At 52.5% G+C, this 17,715-nt stretch overlaps 3 long non-coding RNA genes across 5 annotated transcripts; 1 reads left to right on the plus strand and 2 right to left on the minus strand.

Moving 5' to 3' along the window:
• Window positions 1-1,134: 1,134 nt before the first annotated feature.
• On the minus strand, window positions 1,135-7,733 carry LOC122364178. Its single transcript, XR_006253501.1, has 3 exons — window positions 7,713-7,733; window positions 7,337-7,474; window positions 1,135-3,608 (listed from the first exon to the last, which is right to left on the minus strand). It is a non-coding gene; the product is annotated as an uncharacterized LOC122364178 (long non-coding RNA).
• A 566-nt stretch (window positions 7,734-8,299) lies between these two features.
• LOC122364179 lies at window positions 8,300-12,628 on the plus strand. 2 transcript variants are annotated; one of them, XR_006253503.1, is made up of 3 exons: window positions 8,300-8,444; window positions 9,268-9,414; window positions 10,105-12,628. It is a non-coding gene; the product is annotated as an uncharacterized LOC122364179 (long non-coding RNA). The 2 variants fall into 2 exon arrangements; XR_006253502.1 differs by having other exon boundaries at window positions 8,319-8,444; window positions 9,268-9,405; window positions 10,105-12,622.
• Window positions 12,629-13,354: 726 nt separating this feature from the next.
• On the minus strand, window positions 13,355-15,902 carry LOC122364180. Of its 2 annotated transcripts, XR_006253505.1 has the most exons (4): window positions 15,669-15,902; window positions 15,224-15,382; window positions 14,672-14,816; window positions 13,355-13,647 (listed from the first exon to the last, which is right to left on the minus strand). It is a non-coding gene; the product is annotated as an uncharacterized LOC122364180 (long non-coding RNA). The 2 variants fall into 2 exon arrangements; XR_006253504.1 differs by lacking the exon at window positions 15,669-15,902 and having other exon boundaries at window positions 14,638-14,816; window positions 15,224-15,630.
• Between the last annotated feature and the right edge of the window lie 1,813 nt (window positions 15,903-17,715).

Raw genomic sequence — 17,715 nt, forward strand, 5'->3', positions numbered from 1 at the left:
TCAGTCCGTGGCACCCACCCTCCCTCCCTCTCTTGCCCTCCCCCTCCCCTCATTAAACTGCAAACCCACCCCTTACCTATCTCCACTCGCTTCCAGACGGCCCAGATCGGCGGATGTCACCGCTCGCGGCTATCAGAGGTCATCGCCGGGGTCAATCTGCTCGGCGGGCCGGTCTAGCTGCCAGGGGCCGACTGCCGCCGGCGCCGCCCCGTCCGCCACCCGGCGAGGCAGCACTCATCAATCGAATCCGGCGCGAGGCACCCCCCCCCCTTCCCGAGCTACGTGGCTACTGGCTGGTCGACTTTCATCTGAATGCCCCCTCACTTACGAAAAACACTTTGGTGCTTATGGTGTGTTTTTATCTGTGAATATCTCAATAAAATACCAAGTACGGCTCCGATTATGTGTCTTTAAGTCGAAGTGTCCTGGATGTCGCGTGGGAAATCTTTTTGGCGGTGGTCAGACGGTTCGGTTCGGGGGACCACACCACGGGACCCGCGTACAGAGCCAAACAGTCGACGGCAGCAGTGGACATGACGTCACACGGGCTGGGCTGACGACAGAGAATAGTGGGCGGGGCCTAAACTGCCCTAATCAGAGATCGGTATAAGGCACTTCCAGGCGCCCCAACGGGTTTACCCCGGTGGCCGAGTGGATAGCGTGACGTCAGCATGCATTTTAGACTTTTGAAGGTTTCGGGTTCGAGGCCCGTTTAGGACGGAAAAATTTCCCGTAATCTTGGGCGATTTCGGGTCTCGAACCCAAAACCTTCGAAAGTCTAAAATGCACGCTGACGTCACGCTATCCACTCGGCTACCAGGGTAAACCCGTTGGGGCACCTCAAAGTGCCTTATACCGATCTCAGTTTTAGGGTCATTTAGGCTCCGCCCACTTTCTTTCGTGGCGAATGCCTTACCAACCGACCAACCGGCCTCGATTCCAAGAACGGATACCTACTCCAGCCGTCGGGAATGAAGGATTTAGTGATTTTTTTTTTTCAGCCTCATTTTCACAGTATTGTGGGTCTGGACGCTAGTATACCAGCCACGCGAGATCTCTTCTTACGTCGCCATTGGGCGTTACACGACTTTCTCGTCTCCGCGTTGTGTTTCGACCATATCAGACCACACAAACCATGCTTTTCCGCCCTTTATTTGCCATAGCGCTCAATCTACGCACCAGCTGCTAGCCCACGCCTCGCGGGTCCATGGAACGGCTTAGGTACCAACATCAAGTTATTTACGAAGATAAAGGCGACTTATCTTTCGACATTCAGTCTTACTATCAGTTTTTCAGCGCTTCACATAGATCACTGTCATACACACACGGAAAACACCAAGCACGCCCTTGAGTGATACAGAACCACACTTTTACATTGACTATCAGAGATCGAATACGGAATGACGAACAACGAAGCGTTTCATATACCAATATGAAGCGAATGTGTCAACGTTCCATCAAACAACGACACGGCGATGACAATAAGAAGACGACAGAGCTGCAGTGTCCACACATGGCAGCGATAACTGACGGTACAAACACCTTCCTTGAGGTCGGCTTCAGGGCGACTTCAGTTACCCCTATCACCAGCAGTTAACGAGAGACATTTACAGCATAAACAGTCGACGAGGTGCAAAAGTGCAACGAAATAATCCGACCAAGCAGACCAGGTGTGAGCGGTACAGAAAACACGTCCACAGCTCGAGAGGAGGCGCGCCACGATAAAAGTAATGCTAGTTAAGGGTTCCTGAAGACATCTTACCGACAAATATGTGACGGCAAGTCCTAGTAACATCGCATCATGAGATTCAACACCACCAAAGCGACACCTCACAGACGCTGACCATCCCATAGAACATAACGACACTGATCTGGATCAGAGATATGAGACAGAGGTCCGTTGGTTCAAATACGCGCACGGACGGACAGTCGAGCCATGCAAGCGACAGTGCTGCCATCTGTGCCAGCGGTGAGCTCCACCCAGGGCGGCGCCAGGTGCTGGAGGTCGCTGTTGTTGTTGTTGTTGTTGTTGTTGTGGTTATTGTTGTCCCTCTACCGGGCGAAGTCCAGGTCGCCCGTCAGCCAGCGACTCTAGATGGCGCCTGAAGTGGCGGGCTAAGCCTGCGACGACGTCGCCGTCGCGCAGCTGCACAGGCTCTACGTGGATCTTGCCGAGCATCCGCATAAGGAGATCGGCGAGACTTGGACACCGGAACAGAACGTGCTCCGGGGTGTCCGCCTCTTCTTTGCATACGATGCAGCGTGCCGCTGGGCAGTCCTTCTCAGGGCACCCGGCGTACGAGTTCGTCGGGAGGCGGCCGATGCGGTGGAGGCACTGGCGGGCCATTCTCTAGTGATCGACCCGCAACTGCTGAGCATCCACCGCCTCGCTCCTGCTCACGTCGGAGACCGGATGCGGTCTCCCCAGATTCACCGGAAGAAAGAGTCCGGCCATGACTTGCGCCATGCCCCTGCAGCCGTCCTGGCCACGGCGCCTGTGATGGTGCGGACATCCGCTGGCGCCCCTTGCTGGAGGCCGGGTGCTTCCCTTGCCAGCTCATCCGCCTTCTCGTTTCCGGGGAGACCGCAGTGCGCTGGTAGGCATCCAAAGCAGCATCACCTCTTGGTCACTGGCTGAGATGCTGAGCAGCAGGGCCCAGGTCGCCGCACCTATCGGAGTGGTTTGCGATCCCGCACCTCCGGCTAGCTGGGACAGCGCCGCCTGGGAATCAGTGCACAGAACCACGGGTCCTTCTGTGTAGGCACCTGACAGGCTGCTGATCTCTAGCGCCGCTTTGATGGCGCATACATAGTTCGGCGCGGGTGCTGGAGCACAAGCGTCCTGCGGCGACCTTGATCTCCCTGGTCTCCGCGTTCCTGAGTAGTAGGAGGGCGCCGCCGCCACCGTTCGTCGTGCCGCTCTCCGCTGGGCCATCGCTCTAAATCCAGGTAGCGTCTGCAGGGAAGGCGCGGGGTGGTTCTCGGCGGTCCGGCGGCGGATCGTGGCGGGGGCGTCCCGGGTAGCCGCCCCGCTCATAGTCGGGGATAACGTGGTTGCTCCCGGGCCAGACCACGGGGTATCACCTGCAGGCGCTCCTCCACCGGCACGTCCTCCAGGGAGCAGGCTCGCAGGGCCTCAGCTCTCCCCAGGCGTCTCCATCCCGTGGTCGACTTCAGTCGGCGAGGGGGATCCTGGTCGGCGATCACTCGCAGTGGGTCGTCTTCGGGTAGCGATCTCGCCAGTCAGAGCATCCTGGTAGCCAGAGTACCTCGCCTGACCTGGGCGACTGGTAGTCCGGCCTCTGCCATGAGCGGCGCTTCCGGAGTTGATCGTGTGCAGCCTGTCACCACGAGAGCCACCGATCTAGCTCACAGTCCAGCTGTTAGACGTGTCCGGAGCTGTCGTTCCCGCAGTCCCCACGGCCGGCTCGTCATGGAGTGCAGGTGGGCGACCCGGGCCTGGTTTTCCTCCTCACGCTGGCGCAGTGTGAGGTCGCTCGCTGGAGGTCGCTGCCAGCCCCGGTGGCGCCATCTGCAGCGACGACCGCTCCGCCTCGTTCTCTAGGTCGATCCGCATGAGGTGGCGCCAGAAGGCGCACCACCTCCGCCTGCGGGCAAACAGAGGGAGCGGGGGTCGTCAGATAAGTCTTACGGACGGCACGCAGTGAATTGACGGGGGATGAGGGGGGAGTTGGACTGAACTGCGCGAAATAGGGACATGAAAATGTTCAATATGTGCGGTTCAGCGATCAGTATGTCCTGTTCCAATTGCTAATCGTCTCAAAGAATTTACACAGGAGGTTTCACTCCGTGCTAGCGTGCACAACGTCTTTGGCTGATCAGTATTATTTTTCAGCATACCTTTAGTGATCAACGACAAACGTGATAAAAACGCCAACGGACCTGTACGGCGAAGGACGGGAAATTAGAGAAAATTGATGCGTCACACTCGTGCCAATCAGTCTTGAGAAGATAGACTCGCCGGATTACGTCGGATAAGCTGATTGGTTAAAGCTGAGCTGAATGGAGCTGATTGGTTAAAAATCAAAGCCTCCCCGCGGGTGGCCGTATTACAGGATAAGGATCCATTCCAGGGGCAAGGCGCATTCCTCTTTTTAAAATTCCCGATATCTACGAATGGAGGCTGAAATCGGCCTTAAGGAGAATAACTGGAGGGTCTTCGGACACGAGCTACAAGATGGCTATCTCATTTTCAATCCCCATGTTAAATGTGGCCCTTTTCCTTTAAGTTATTTGGAGCACAAATGATTATGCGTGCCACGTGGCTATCCGATGGTCACCATTTACCGGCAGTGGTATACGGGCATCTAACACAATACACGACGGTATTTTTTTCTAGAAGTACAGTAGGCTGTCATTAGGGAGGGTTTAGCCTGCACCTCCTCGTTAGAGTCCACAAGACATAGGAGGGGAGGGGGAGGGAAAGAGGGGAGGGAAAGAGAGAGAATTACCGGTCCAAAAGCTCCTATTTTGTACATTGAGATTAGCCGCGGAATGGTTGAACATAAATAGACGGTTACTCGTACCTAACCCACGGCAACCAAACATTCGCATATTTTATCAGGGGAAATTAACGGTCACACAACACCTCAAATAGCTGGTCATATATAGTACGACAAATGTACGGTCACATATACCACGTCAAAAAGACGGTCACATACACCTTGTCCGATAAACAGTCCTACATAATCTCAGGCAGCTTTTGCAAAATTGTCGGGGAATTAATTAAGCTTTGGAAAAACACAATCCTACGAAGAGTGTTGAAAGCAAACTTCGGTTACCACGACAAATAAATGGTCACATACGTCACGATAAATATTACGTCAAACGTCGTCAATATGATGCAAGGATAACTTTTTTACATTTTGGAGTTTCAGCACCAAAATGGAGCCAACAATCAATGAACATTTATAATTTAATTGCGAAGGGCAACAGTTAGGAACGATTGAACTAAACAGGATGTCCACCTTCTAACAATGGAAGCCCAGAGAGAATGATTTGTTGTTACCGAAATAGGAACGATCCAATTTCACGCGCTTACGATTTCGAACAAGGAAAATTTGATCGAGAATAATTGTTTTGGTCATTTTTTCCTTCCAATCCAATTGAATAAGTATGATAATCAGAAACGCTTGATATTGTAAACGAACAATGTCAGAAGTGTTGCCTGCTGCTCACGAAAATTTCAAGTATCTACATCATAACTAATGCCGTCAATGAAGCTTCAAATTTCGGAACGTTTTTACTGGTCACCTGGTACCTATACCACATCAAATAGACGGTTACACACATAACGTCAAATAGACGGTCATATATACCACGACAAATAGACGGTCACATACATACACCACATAAAATATAAGAGTGGACGGTCACATACGTACACCACATCAAATAGACGGTCACATATTCCACGTCAAATAGAAACATATAAATGAACAGACGGTCACAATTGGAACGTTAACTGTTCACTTAACCGTTACAAGCACCAAAACACCTACTATGCATTTCAGACCATGCATTTTTACTAGTCATATAAGGAGCCTGCTGCCTGCATGGCTGACTCGCCGAAAAGTCAAGCGAATGGATTATGCTGATGCTGTGAACGAATCAATACCAGTGGGATAGACCGTTGTGCAGAGACGCACATGGCAGCTGTGTGTGTCCAGAGTCATTGATAGTGAATAACTGATACAATACCACCCTCTCCATCTGGCACGCACAGTACACAGGCCGCAAAACAGGTCGGGCAGTCCAAGGCGCGCGCTCAGAGGCGGCGGACAGTGCGGAAGGGTGGAAACGAAGCGACAGGCTGTGGAAAACGATTGCCTTTTTGGCTCTTTCTCGTTATATATACGCTTGATTTCAGCCAAACTTTGACACAATGAGTTTCAAGGGCCTACCTAATTTTTACTAATATGGTCTCCGACTCTTTTAACAAATTGTCAAAATGAAAGGCACTTGTCATTGACTTGTAATGGTAAAAATTGATCGGAAAACTCTGCGCCGTGGTAGAGGCTAGCATGGCGTAGCAGCGTCAGCTGTTGCGCCGCAGCTAAGCTCCGCCCACTGCGCCGCGACACCGACACCGGTCATTCGCCGCTCGGGGTCAGGGCGGTGCGGAGCTCTGACGGACTGGAACAAGACGCACGCTAACGCAGGTGTCCTTGCGTGAATATGTGTCGTATCTCGCGCGGAGAGAATGAGGATGAAGAATGCAATGCAGATCGGTGTATGTATAAAGCGATGAGCACTCCTTCCAACTACAGAGTAAGCTCCAGAATGTTATTCCCTACAAAATTAAAAGAATCTTACTTTCAATCATTTATAGCGAGCTTCTCCGCTGCCCTGTTTTCCTACAGGCTATGGTGCATTTAAGGAGTAACGAAACAGAATCTACTGGATTGTCTTTAGATACGTATGTGCTATCGTATGTGACATTCGACGGCCTTATTTAATTGAGGATATCCACATATGTACTTGCAGTTTTTTTTAGAATAAAATTGTGGTATTTTTGGTGTAAAAATATTCGATCATTCCATAATAGTTCCGCAATGCTTTGAGGATATTGTTGATAGATCTTAGGGCCGAAAAACATTAAAACAGAGAAAGATAGGATGACTCAGTCTGAGAATGTAGATGTTCAATATTGAGATTTGATGATCTCCCATCTTTCACTCCCCCTTGTCAGTCTCTCGTATATAATATTTATCTCCGTCACTTGTCTCTGGTCTACCATCTTTGTCTCTGTCTTTCGTCTACCGTCTTTGTCTCGGGTCTCCTGTCTTTGCTCTAGCTTTTACGCATATTGTTTGCTGCCCACTAGCCACCGTCTGCCGTTAGTCTCATTGTCATTTTGTCTCCTTTTCCTTTTTCTTTCTTCCTCCGTCCTTATTTGTCGTAGAACACCTTATTAAAAGTTAATGACGTGCAAACAAGTGCTCCACTCCGCTGCGCTGCGCGCGCTGCCCGCACGCCGGCCGGCCAGACTGCGACTGCCGCCGACATGACCCGAGGCTGGACCGCAAGTGGGCGGAGCCAAGCCGCAGTGTGCTAGTACGTCACGACTAATCAAAGGGGAGGCAGCGTCCAGCCTGTGCCAGCCTCTAAGCAGGGCTCTGACGACCTTAACATTATCAGTCAATGACAAGTGCCTTTATTTTTCAATTTTTGTTAATAGACCATATTGATAACAATTAGGTAGGGCTCTCAAACTACCAAGGCCAAAATTTGGTAAAGATCAAACGCATATACAACGAGAAATAGCCGAAAAGGACTGTTCCACAGGGTCTGAAATGCATAATACCTCTCTCACCGTTCCGTTGCGAAGTGGCCGGTCGGTGTCGTTCTGTTGTGTCGGCCCGCCGCTGCTGTTTTGTTAGTCAGCAAGGCTCTGACGACGCCGTCCCCCGTCCAACACCGATAGCTGGCGAAGAACGTCATGCTGCACAACCTGAAGAGAGAAGGGAACGTCATTAGTAGCTGGGCAATGGACATGGCAAACAGGGAACGGAGCCTGTGCGGTGATTTTGTACTAGCTGCTATGTAGTTATGGGGGGGGGGATGGAGTAAGAGAAAAATACAATTGTTCTACCGTTTAAAACAGCTGCTTGATTCAACTCAACTGCTCAACTGTAACTCAACTGCTCCAGCCACCCACAGCCACCCACCGCCCAGCCCGGCCTCCAGACACTCGCCCCCCTCGCCTCTCCAGCGACCACTGCCGGCCGGCCGACCCAGCACAGCCTCAGGGCACGGCTCGGAGCGCAGCAGGGGCGGCGCCAGGTCAAAGAGGACGGGGGAGGGGCAGGGGCGGCGTCAGGCCAAATGTGACGGCGGAGAAGGGGCGATATAAGAAACGCGTGGGGGAGGGGTACAGGTGGGCAAATGCCCACCCACTTTTTGAGGTGGGGGAACCATACGTTTGGCCCTTCCCCCACACTTCTTACCCAAGGCTCTTCTCTTTACATAAGGCTTTTTGGTACGGAGTTCACTGTGCCCGCTGCTGTGCTCCATTGAATCTTGTGTACCCTAAATTTTGTTTCCGCTCTATGCTGTCTTCACAAAGTAATTCATATTTTTGATGTTTTCTTCAGGCCAAAAACATTGTATTTTCAATGGCTCCTTGGCCACGCGTTTCTTATGTCGCCCCTCCTCCGCCGTCACATTTGGCCTGACGCCGCCCCTGCCCCTCCCCCGTTCTCTTTGACCTGGCGCCGCCCCTGGTGCGCTCCGAGTCATGCCCTGAGGCTGTGTCGGGTCGGACCGGCCGGCAGTGGCCGCTGGAGAGGCGAGGGGAGCGGGTGTCTGGTGGCCGGGCCGGGCGGTGGGTGGCTGGGACGGTGGAGTCTGAGCGTGTGCTGGTCGGTGACGCTGGTGGATAACGGGAGACGGTGAGGGACGCTGGTGGATAACGGGAGACGGTGAGGAACGCTGGTGGATAACGGGTGACGGTGAGGGACGCTGGTGGATAACGGGAGACGGTGAGGGACGCTGGTGGATAACGGGAGACGGTGAGGGACGCTGGTGGATAACGGGAGACGGTGAGGGACGCTGGTGGATAACGGGAGACGGTGAGGAACGCTGGTGGATAACGGGTGACGGTGAGGGACGCTGGTGGATAACGGGAGACGGTGAGGAACGCTGGTGGATAGCGGGTGACGGTGAGGGACGCTGGTGGATAACGGGAGACGGTGAGGGACGCTGGTGGATGACGGGAGACGGTGAGGGACGCTGGTGGATAACGGGAGACGGTGAGGGACGCTGGTGGATAACGGGAGACGGTGCGGGACGCTGGTGGATAACGGGAGACATTGAGGGACGCTGATAACGGAAGACGGTGAGGGACGCTGGTGGATAACGGGAGACGGTGAGGGACGCTGGTGGATAACGTATACGTCGTATAGTATTTACAGGTGCTGCCGATCTTCTCTGTTTACAATTGATAACCCACGATCCTTCAATCGACCGCCCAGTAATGCCGGTCACCTAATGAGTCATACTTCATCATTACCGTTCCAAAACAGCGCACACTGCACACTGCACGTCGCTCTTGGCCAAGGAGCTGTTTTTAAACTAAAGGACAATGGTATTTTCTCTTACTCCACCCCACTTGGCGCTTACTCTTACTCCACTCTCCACCCCCTAACCACATAATAGCTGGATACAAAATCACCGCACAGGCTCCGGTCCCGGTTTGCCATGTCCATTGTCCAGCTACTGATGACGTTACCTTTCCCTCTTCAGGATGTGCAGCATGACGTTCTTCGACAGCCATCGGTGTCGGACGGGGAACGGCGTCGTCAGAGCCTTGCTGACTAACAAAACAGCAGCGGCGGGCCGACACAGCAAAACGGCACCGACCGGCCACTTTGCAACGGAACGGTGAGAGAGGTAGGTAATAGGTATGTGCTTTGGTGCTTGCAACGGTAAAGTAAGCAGTTAACTTTCCATATGTGACCGTCTGTTTATTTTTATGGTATAACTCTCTATTTGTCTTGGAATATATGACCGTCTACATATTTGACGTGACATATGTGACCGTCTATTTGTCGTGGTATATATGACCGTCTCAGTCTATTTAACGAAATGTGTGTAACCATCTGTTTACCTCAAGGCTATGTCACCTTCACTTGTCGTGGTATATGTGACCATTTATTGGACATGGTATGTGCGACCGTCTACCTGTCGTGGTATATGTGACCGTTTATCGGACATGGTATGTGTGACCGTCTACCTGTCATGGTATACCAGGTGGCCCATTAAAAACGTTCCGAACTTTGAACCTTCAATGACAGAGTTATTTATGCTGTAGATGCATGAAATTTTCGTGAGCAACAGGCAACATTGCTGTCATTGTTCGTTCGTACAAAATGCCAAACATTTGTTATAATTCTTTCTTCGTTGATTGCATTTGAAGTAGAAAGTGTCCAAACCATTTTTCCTCAATCAATTTTTCCTTAACCGCGCCCTGGTGGGGGGGGGGGTATTTTTTGCCTCCACACCCCCCACACCCCAGTCGATTCACTGTGTGCCGTCCGTAAGACTTATCTGACGACCGCCGCTCCCTCTGTTTGCCCGCAGGCGGAGGTGGGGCGCCTTCTGGCGCCACCTCATGCGGATCGACATACAAAACGAGGCGGAGCGGTCGTCGCTGCAGATGGCGCCACCGGGGCTGGCGAGCGACCTCCAGCGAGCGACCTCACACTGCGCCAGCGTGAGGAGAAAAACCAGGCCCCGGATTACCCACCTGCACTCCATGACGAGCCGGTCGTGGGGACTGCAGGAACAACAGCTCCGGATATGTCTAACAGCTGGACCGTGAGCTAGATCGATGGCTCGCGTGGTGACCGGCTGCACACGACCAAGCCCGGCAGCGCCGCTCATGGCGGAAGCCGGACTACCAGTCGCCCAGATCAGGCGAGGTACTCTGGTCACCAAGATGACCGGCTGATGGCCTGGCGAGATCGCTACCCGAAGACGACCCACTGCGAGTGATCGCCGACCAAGATCCCCCTCGCCGACTGAAGTCGACCACCGGGTGGAGACGCCTGGGGAGAGAGGCCCTCCGAGCCTGCTCCCTGGAGGACGTGCTTGTGGAGGAGCGCGTGCAGGTGATGCTCCCCCGTGGTACGGCCCGGGAGCGACGAAGTTATCTCAGAGTATGAGCAAGGCGGCTAGCCGGGACGCCCCCGCCACGATCCGCCGCCGGACCGCTGAGAACCACCTCGCCACCCTTCAGCAGACGCTCGCTGGATTTAGAGCGATGGCTCAGCGGAGAGCGGCACGACGCACGGCGGCGGCGGTGCCCTCCTACTGCTTAGGAGCGGGGAGACCCGGGCGATCAGGGTCGCCGCAAGGCGCCTGTGCTCCAGTACCCGCGCTGAACTATGCGCCATCAAAGCGGCGCTGGAGGTCGGCAGCCTGTCAGGTGCCCAGACAGAAGGACCCGTGGTTCCGTGCACCAACTCCCAGGCGGCGCTGTCCCAGCTGGCCGGAGGTGCGGGATCGCAAACCACTCCGATAGGTGCGGCGACCTGGGCCCTGCTGCTCAGCATCTCCCCCAGAGACCAAGAGGTGATGCTACAGTGGGTACCAGCGCACTGCGGTCTACCCAGAAACGAGAAGGCGGTGAGCTGGCAAGGGAAGCAGCCGGACTCCAGCAGGAGGCGCCAGCGAATGTCCGCACCATCACAGGCGCCGTGGCCAGGACGGCTGCAGGGGCATGGCGCAAGTCATGGCCGGACTCTTTCTTCCGGTGAATCTGGGGAGACCGCATCCGGTCTCCGGCGTGAGCAGGAGCAAGGCGGTGGATGCTCACCAGTTGCGGGCCGGTCAAAAGGGAATGGCCCGTCAGTACCTTCACCGCATCGGCCGCCTCCCGACGAACTTGTGCCCCGGGTGGCCTGAGGACAGCCCAGCGGCATGCTGCATCGTATGCAAAGAAGAGGCGGACACCCCGGAGCACGTGCTGCTCCGGTGTCCGAGTCTCGCCGATCTCCGTCTTCGGATGTTCGGCAACATCCACGTGGAGCCTGCGCAGCTGTGCGACGGCAACGTTGTCGCACAGCTGTCTGCGGGCTGGGCCCGCAGCTTCAGGCGCCATCTGGAGCCGCTGGCTGACGGGCGACCTGGACGTCGCCCGGGAAGAGCAACAACAACAACAGCAGCAGCAACAACAACAACAACAACAACAACAACAACAACAACAACAACAACAACAACAACAACAACAACAACAACAACAACAACAACAACAACAACAACAACAACAACAACAGCGACATTCGGCAGCTGGCGCCGCGCTCGGTGGAGCTCACCGCTGGCACAGATGGCAGCACCGTCGCTCATAAGGCTTCGGCTGCCCGTCCGTGCGCGTATTTCGAACCGACGGACCTCTGTTTCACATCTCCTGCTGGGATTGAATCTGATGATGCAATGTTACTAGGACTTGCCGTCACAGCTTCGTCGGTAACAGGTTCTCAGGAACCCTAAATTAGCAGTGCCTTTAAATAGGCGCGCCTATTCTCAAGCCGTGGACGTGTTTTCTGTACAGCTCACACCTCAGATCCGTTCGTTGCACGTTTGCCGCGTAGCTGCACCTCGTCGACTGTTTGTGCTGTAAATGTCTCTCGTTGATTGCTGGTGGTAGGGATGACTTAAGTAGCCCGGAAGCTGACCTCAAGGAAGATGTTTGTACCGTCAATTGTCCCTGCCATGTGTGTACACTGCATCTGTCGTCTTCTTACTGTCATCGCCGTGTCGTTGTCCGAGCGAACGTTGAGACAATCGCTTCATATCGATATGGAACGCTTCGTTGTCCGTCATTTCGCATTCGATCACTGTTAACGTCATAATGTAAAAGTGTGGTTCTTCTCGATCATTCAAGAGTGTGCTGCTGGTGTTTTCCGTGTGTGCAAACCACCGATCTGTCAAGCGCAAAAAAGACTGATAGTAAGACGGAATGTCGAAAGATAAGTCGCCTTTATCTTCATAAATAACGTGATGTTGGCACCTCAGCGGTTCCTTTGGACCCGCGAGGCGTGGGCGAGCGGTTAGTGCGTAGATTGTTTAGTGTTGTGGCTGGCGAATAAAGGTCGAAAAACAATGGGATGTTTGGTGCGATGCGGTTGGAACACAACACGGAGGCGAAAAGTCGTGTAACGGCCAATGGCGACGTAAAAAGAGATCTCGCGTGGCTCGTATTAGAGTGCCTAGACCCGCAAAGCGGAGAAAATTAGGTTAAAAAATCCACTTAATTTGCCCTTTCCTGCGGCTGGAGTAAGTTCCCGTTCTTGAGCTCAGGCCCGGTCAGTCGGTCGGTAAGGCATTCGCCACGAACGAAAGTGGGCGGAGCCTAAAAGGCCCTAAAACTGAGATCGGCATAAGGCACTTTCAGGTGCCCCAACGGGTTTGCCCTGGTAGCCGAGTGGATAGCGTGACGTCAGCATGCATTTTAGACTTTCGAAGGTTTTGGGTTCGAGTCCCGGAAACAGCCATGATTACGATAAAATTTTATGTCCTAAACGGGCCTCGAACCCAAAACCCTCGAATGTGTAAAATGCACGCTGACGTCACGCTATCCACTCGGCCACCAGGGTAAACCCATTGGGGCACCTGGAAGTGCTTTATGCCGATCTCAGTTTGGGGCCATTTAGGCTCCGCCCACTTCTCTCTGTCGTTAGCCCAGCCTGTGTGACGTCACATCCACTGCTGCCGTCGACTGTTTGGCTCTGTACGCGGGTCTCGCAGTCTCCCGAACCGTCTGACCATCGCCAAAACGAGCTCCCACGTGACTTCCAGTACACTACCATTTAAAGACACGTCATAAGAGCCGTACTTGGTATTTTATTGAGATATTCACAGATAAAAAAAAAACATAAGCACCAAAGTGTTTTTCGTAAGAGTGAGGGGGCATTCAGATGAAAGTCGACCAGCCACGTGGCTGGGGAAGGGGGGAGGGGGGCTCGGGCCGGATTTGATTGATGAGTGCTGCCTCGCCGGGTGGCGGACGGGGCGGCGCCGGCGGCAGTCGGCCCCTGGCAGCTAGACCGGCCCGCCGAGCCGATTGACCCCGGCGATGACCTCTGATGGCCGCGGGCGGTGACATCCGCCGATCTGGGTCGTCTGGAAGCGAGTGGAGATCGGTAAGAGGTGGGTTTGCTGAGGGGAGGGGGAGGGACAAGAGAGGGAGGGAGGGTGCCACGGACTGACGGATTAACAACAGCAGAGGGGCCGGGGGAGGGCCTGTGATGCTGTACAGAGGATGGAGCGTGCCTGGCGCTAAGGGGCTCCGAAACAGAGGGATAGGCGAAATCACTTGGCAGTTTAGTCACATTTCAAAAATAAATATCGCAGCGACCAGAACGAAAACACGTACACACTGTTCGCAGCGCGCCAGATGCCGACAAAAGCGAGATATAGGTGACAGACACCTATCGAATCTCTCTCTCTCTCTCTCTCTCTCTCTCTCTCTCTCTCTCTCTCTCTCTCTCTCTCTCTCTCTCTCTCTCTCTCTCTCTCTCTCTCTCTCTCTCTCTCTCTCTTTCTCATTCTATGTCTTCATGACACTCAAAACGCACAATGGAACGTCAGTCACGGCACTGATGCAGCCTTCCCTTTTCAAAAGATAGCTTACAAATCACAGCTCTGAGCTCACAGCTCGCCCATTATTGCTCTTAACTCACTGCACAGACATTGCACATTGCACACGTCTCATACATCCATTTTCAAACATCAATGATTAGCCACTATATAGTGGCTCTACCGAGGCTTACCACATCAATTTTCCATACAATTACAATAATCACTGTCGCTGTCACTGTCACCGTCATTGCTGCTCTCACAGTCACAAAAATATCAACTTGATATCCTTATTTATCCTGCAAAGCGCCTTCGAAAATTAATTGCGAAGAACCCGGTGACAACCGACTGATTAGATATAGAGACACCTATCGGCGGTGTTCGGAATCACCGCCGATATTCACCGTAGCATGGGAGGGTGATCACGCAGGGCATGAATAGGTAATATGTAAGCCGTAAGGTGTACACTTTTGTTGGTGAATCTGGCTTAAAATTCAGGAAACGTCATCAGACGATTTGAGCATTTTCAGTTACTTTGGCGCCGGCAATAAGTTGACGGTGCTGCCACCTGTGCCAGCGGTGAGCTCCACGGAGGGCGGCTGGAGGTCGCTCGCCAGCCCCGGTGGCGCCATCTGCAGCGACGAGCGCTCCGCCTCGTTCTGTAGGTTGATCAGCGCCTGGACTGTACGTACCAGAAGGAGCGCCACCTCCGCCTGCGGACAAACAAAGGGAGCGGGGGTCGTCAGACAATGGGCATTTGTTTATTCGTTACAAACATTTATAAGATCGACTCATTAACTGTTACAGCGAGACCTATGCACTGAGCGGCATGGAGAAGCGCGAGCTGATTTTTACAATTAATTTTCCGGAGATATGCAAAGAAGAAAGATGTGTTATGAGCAATGTTGATTAGCAATCAGAACCTGATCACTGATCAGTCCAGTAAAAACTGTAACGCTTTACCGTTTTTTTCCACATGACCTGTTATTTAACGTTAAATCATTAACACATACATATCACATAGTGTAGCTACTACCAAACCTATGTTAGTATAGGTGCACAAACATCTATTCTGTGAAATGAAAATAAAATCGTCTCCCAGCTTCCACGACCTACGTACAGAACCAGGAGAGGCGCAATCGCGGGACTCCGCTCTCAGGAGCAGCTCTCTCGCAGACACAGCAGCTCTCAGGAGCAGCTCTCTGGCGGACGCAGCAGCTCTCAGGAGCAGCTCTCTGGCGGACACTGCAGCCAGTGACGACGATCGGGTGGTTTCCTTCTGGTAAGGCGGCTCGTCAGCTAACAGTCTGAGTCATTTGAACCTTACAAATCACACAGACGGGGGAAATGCTACAGCGGGCAAACATGACGGTTCAACTCCAATGGGGTCGACAGTCCGCGCTGGATTCCCCAAATCTACGTTGCAGCGGTACTGAGGTCGGGGAAACGATTCAATGAACCTGTAACTCTACAGCTGTGAGGTAACAATTGACACTGAATTTATTTAACCATGAAAACCGATAGACCAGAAGACTCTTCCCAAATGTACCGAAAAAAGAACTCACCTAATTGTCACTCCTGCGGTTCTTTGAGTGCTCCATTGAACACACTACCGCCGTACCGCGTCTTGAATGGAGACTAGAGACTCATTCGGTCAATGTTCCTTTAGGAAATGATTTAGCATCGTATAACACAGAACACATGAGCATTGACAGACATCCTACCACATCAACCGTCTATCGGTCTTATCCTCCAAAGCACGACCAAAAGGCTTCATGAAATACCGTTCCCTCACTGCCTCAACAGGCAGTACGTTCTTCAGCCTTGGCAAGTGCAGTTCATGGTATGCTGCACACAAATGACCCATCCCCCCCGCCCGCCATCAATTCTGTCACCTTTTGACCCCAGCATGACGCTATTTCCCGCCAAGTCACGCGTGAGGCATTACCAAACGTACAGTCATCGGCAGGACAGGAAGAGGGGCGTGGGGGGGGGGGTCGCTTGGAGCCGATGGATAGGTGTGTGGGGGAGGTGGTACTTGGTAGAGGAGAGAAGTTCATGGTTAGAGTCCTGAAAGAGCGAGCAAAAGGAGGGCCGCCAAGAGACCCCCCACCCAAAAAAAAAATAAATAAATAAAAACGTGTCTAAACAAGCGTATCGTCAATCTTCATTGAGGTACAATAAACCACATCTCCCTTTTCCCACCTATACGTTACGTAGTTGTAAATAAACAATAAACTGCGTCAAACTTGCCGCTTACCCCCTGTCTCCTTCTCCTTCCACTCTCTCTAAGCCACCCCGAAAGTCCAATAAACCAGCTGAGGCGTTGTTTCCTCTCTCTCTCTCTCTCTCTCTCTCTCAGACGGACCACCAGCGGAGTCTAACGCTGACGAACGGGGAAGTGATGCGTCCTGGATGTCCCAGAACTGTTCACGGTGACGTCATTAGAACTGGAACAGCGCCGTGGTGATGCCAGAGGATCTCAACGTCGGCAGCGGCATGGCCAACGAACATTTTCAACGTGCATGAAGTTAGATAAATTGACAACCTTTCCGGTGTCCATCTAAGATTGTCACTTTACATGGTATTGATACCATGCTCGGTACATACCCTCCCACTGATATCTATTTGCTTGAAGCCAGCTTGTCTACTCGAGGATCGAAATTCTCAGACACATATCAGTAATATACAACATAGTTATATACCTAGGCATCAGTTATGACTTCAAAATCGACCAACCAGAAGAGCCGCTGCGAAGAGCCGTACCGGAAGACGCTGCATTCCACCTGTCCATTATAAGCATTAGGCAAACAGTGTTGAGGGGTATGCAAGTCTGCCAAATAGTGTGCTCACTGTTTATCCTTGTATCTATAAGAACTTAATTCATTTGAACTACATCAAGTATACATCACTTCAGAATATGCAGCACGTAATTATGTACACACCCAAATGAATATCGTTGAACAAATGTAGAAAAGATTAGCAAAAAAAAAAGTATCCCGTAATATCCCGAGGCACCAGGAAACACTTGCCCCGCACCCTTCCTGTGTTGCATGAACACGGGGCACAGTGTTGATCATATACAAAGTACAAAGCTCGTCACGAGACCGGCATGCACACCTATTGCACGATGAACATTGCACATGGTCGGCCCTGTATACACGATCGATAAGTTATTAACGGAACCCAGCACAACCCCTGGCAACTCGGTTCATGCAGTACCGCACGGTCGCCGCAGACTGCGTTCTTTGTCCTACTGGCTGTTTTTATACCGGTAAAAACGGGCAGATTAGAGCAAAAGGTCAGCGGCTCGAGCCAGCAAATGATGCCAGGACTGAGGACCTAGCAAGAAGTGACTCACAAAAACGTCACTTTTTGCGTCACGGGACGGTGCGTACTGAAAATGTAATGGAGGTCGGGATTGTCAGAAAGTCAGGCTTCCTCTGTTATTTGCCAGCGCCCAGCAATGTGGCCTAAACCCGCTAATAGGATATCACGGCATATACATGTAACTATACATTTCAAACGTTCATACGGTACCATTCGAAGAATACGATAGGTATGTTATGCAGCTTCAAAGCAGGATCTATGAACTAATGGTGCAGTAATGTA

The sequence above is a fragment of the Amphibalanus amphitrite genome, unplaced genomic scaffold, assembly GCF_019059575.1.
Source record: "Amphibalanus amphitrite isolate SeventyFive unplaced genomic scaffold, NRLGWU_Aamphi_draft 000660F_arrow, whole genome shotgun sequence".
Classification (NCBI taxonomy): domain Eukaryota; kingdom Metazoa; phylum Arthropoda; class Thecostraca; order Balanomorpha; family Balanidae; genus Amphibalanus; species Amphibalanus amphitrite.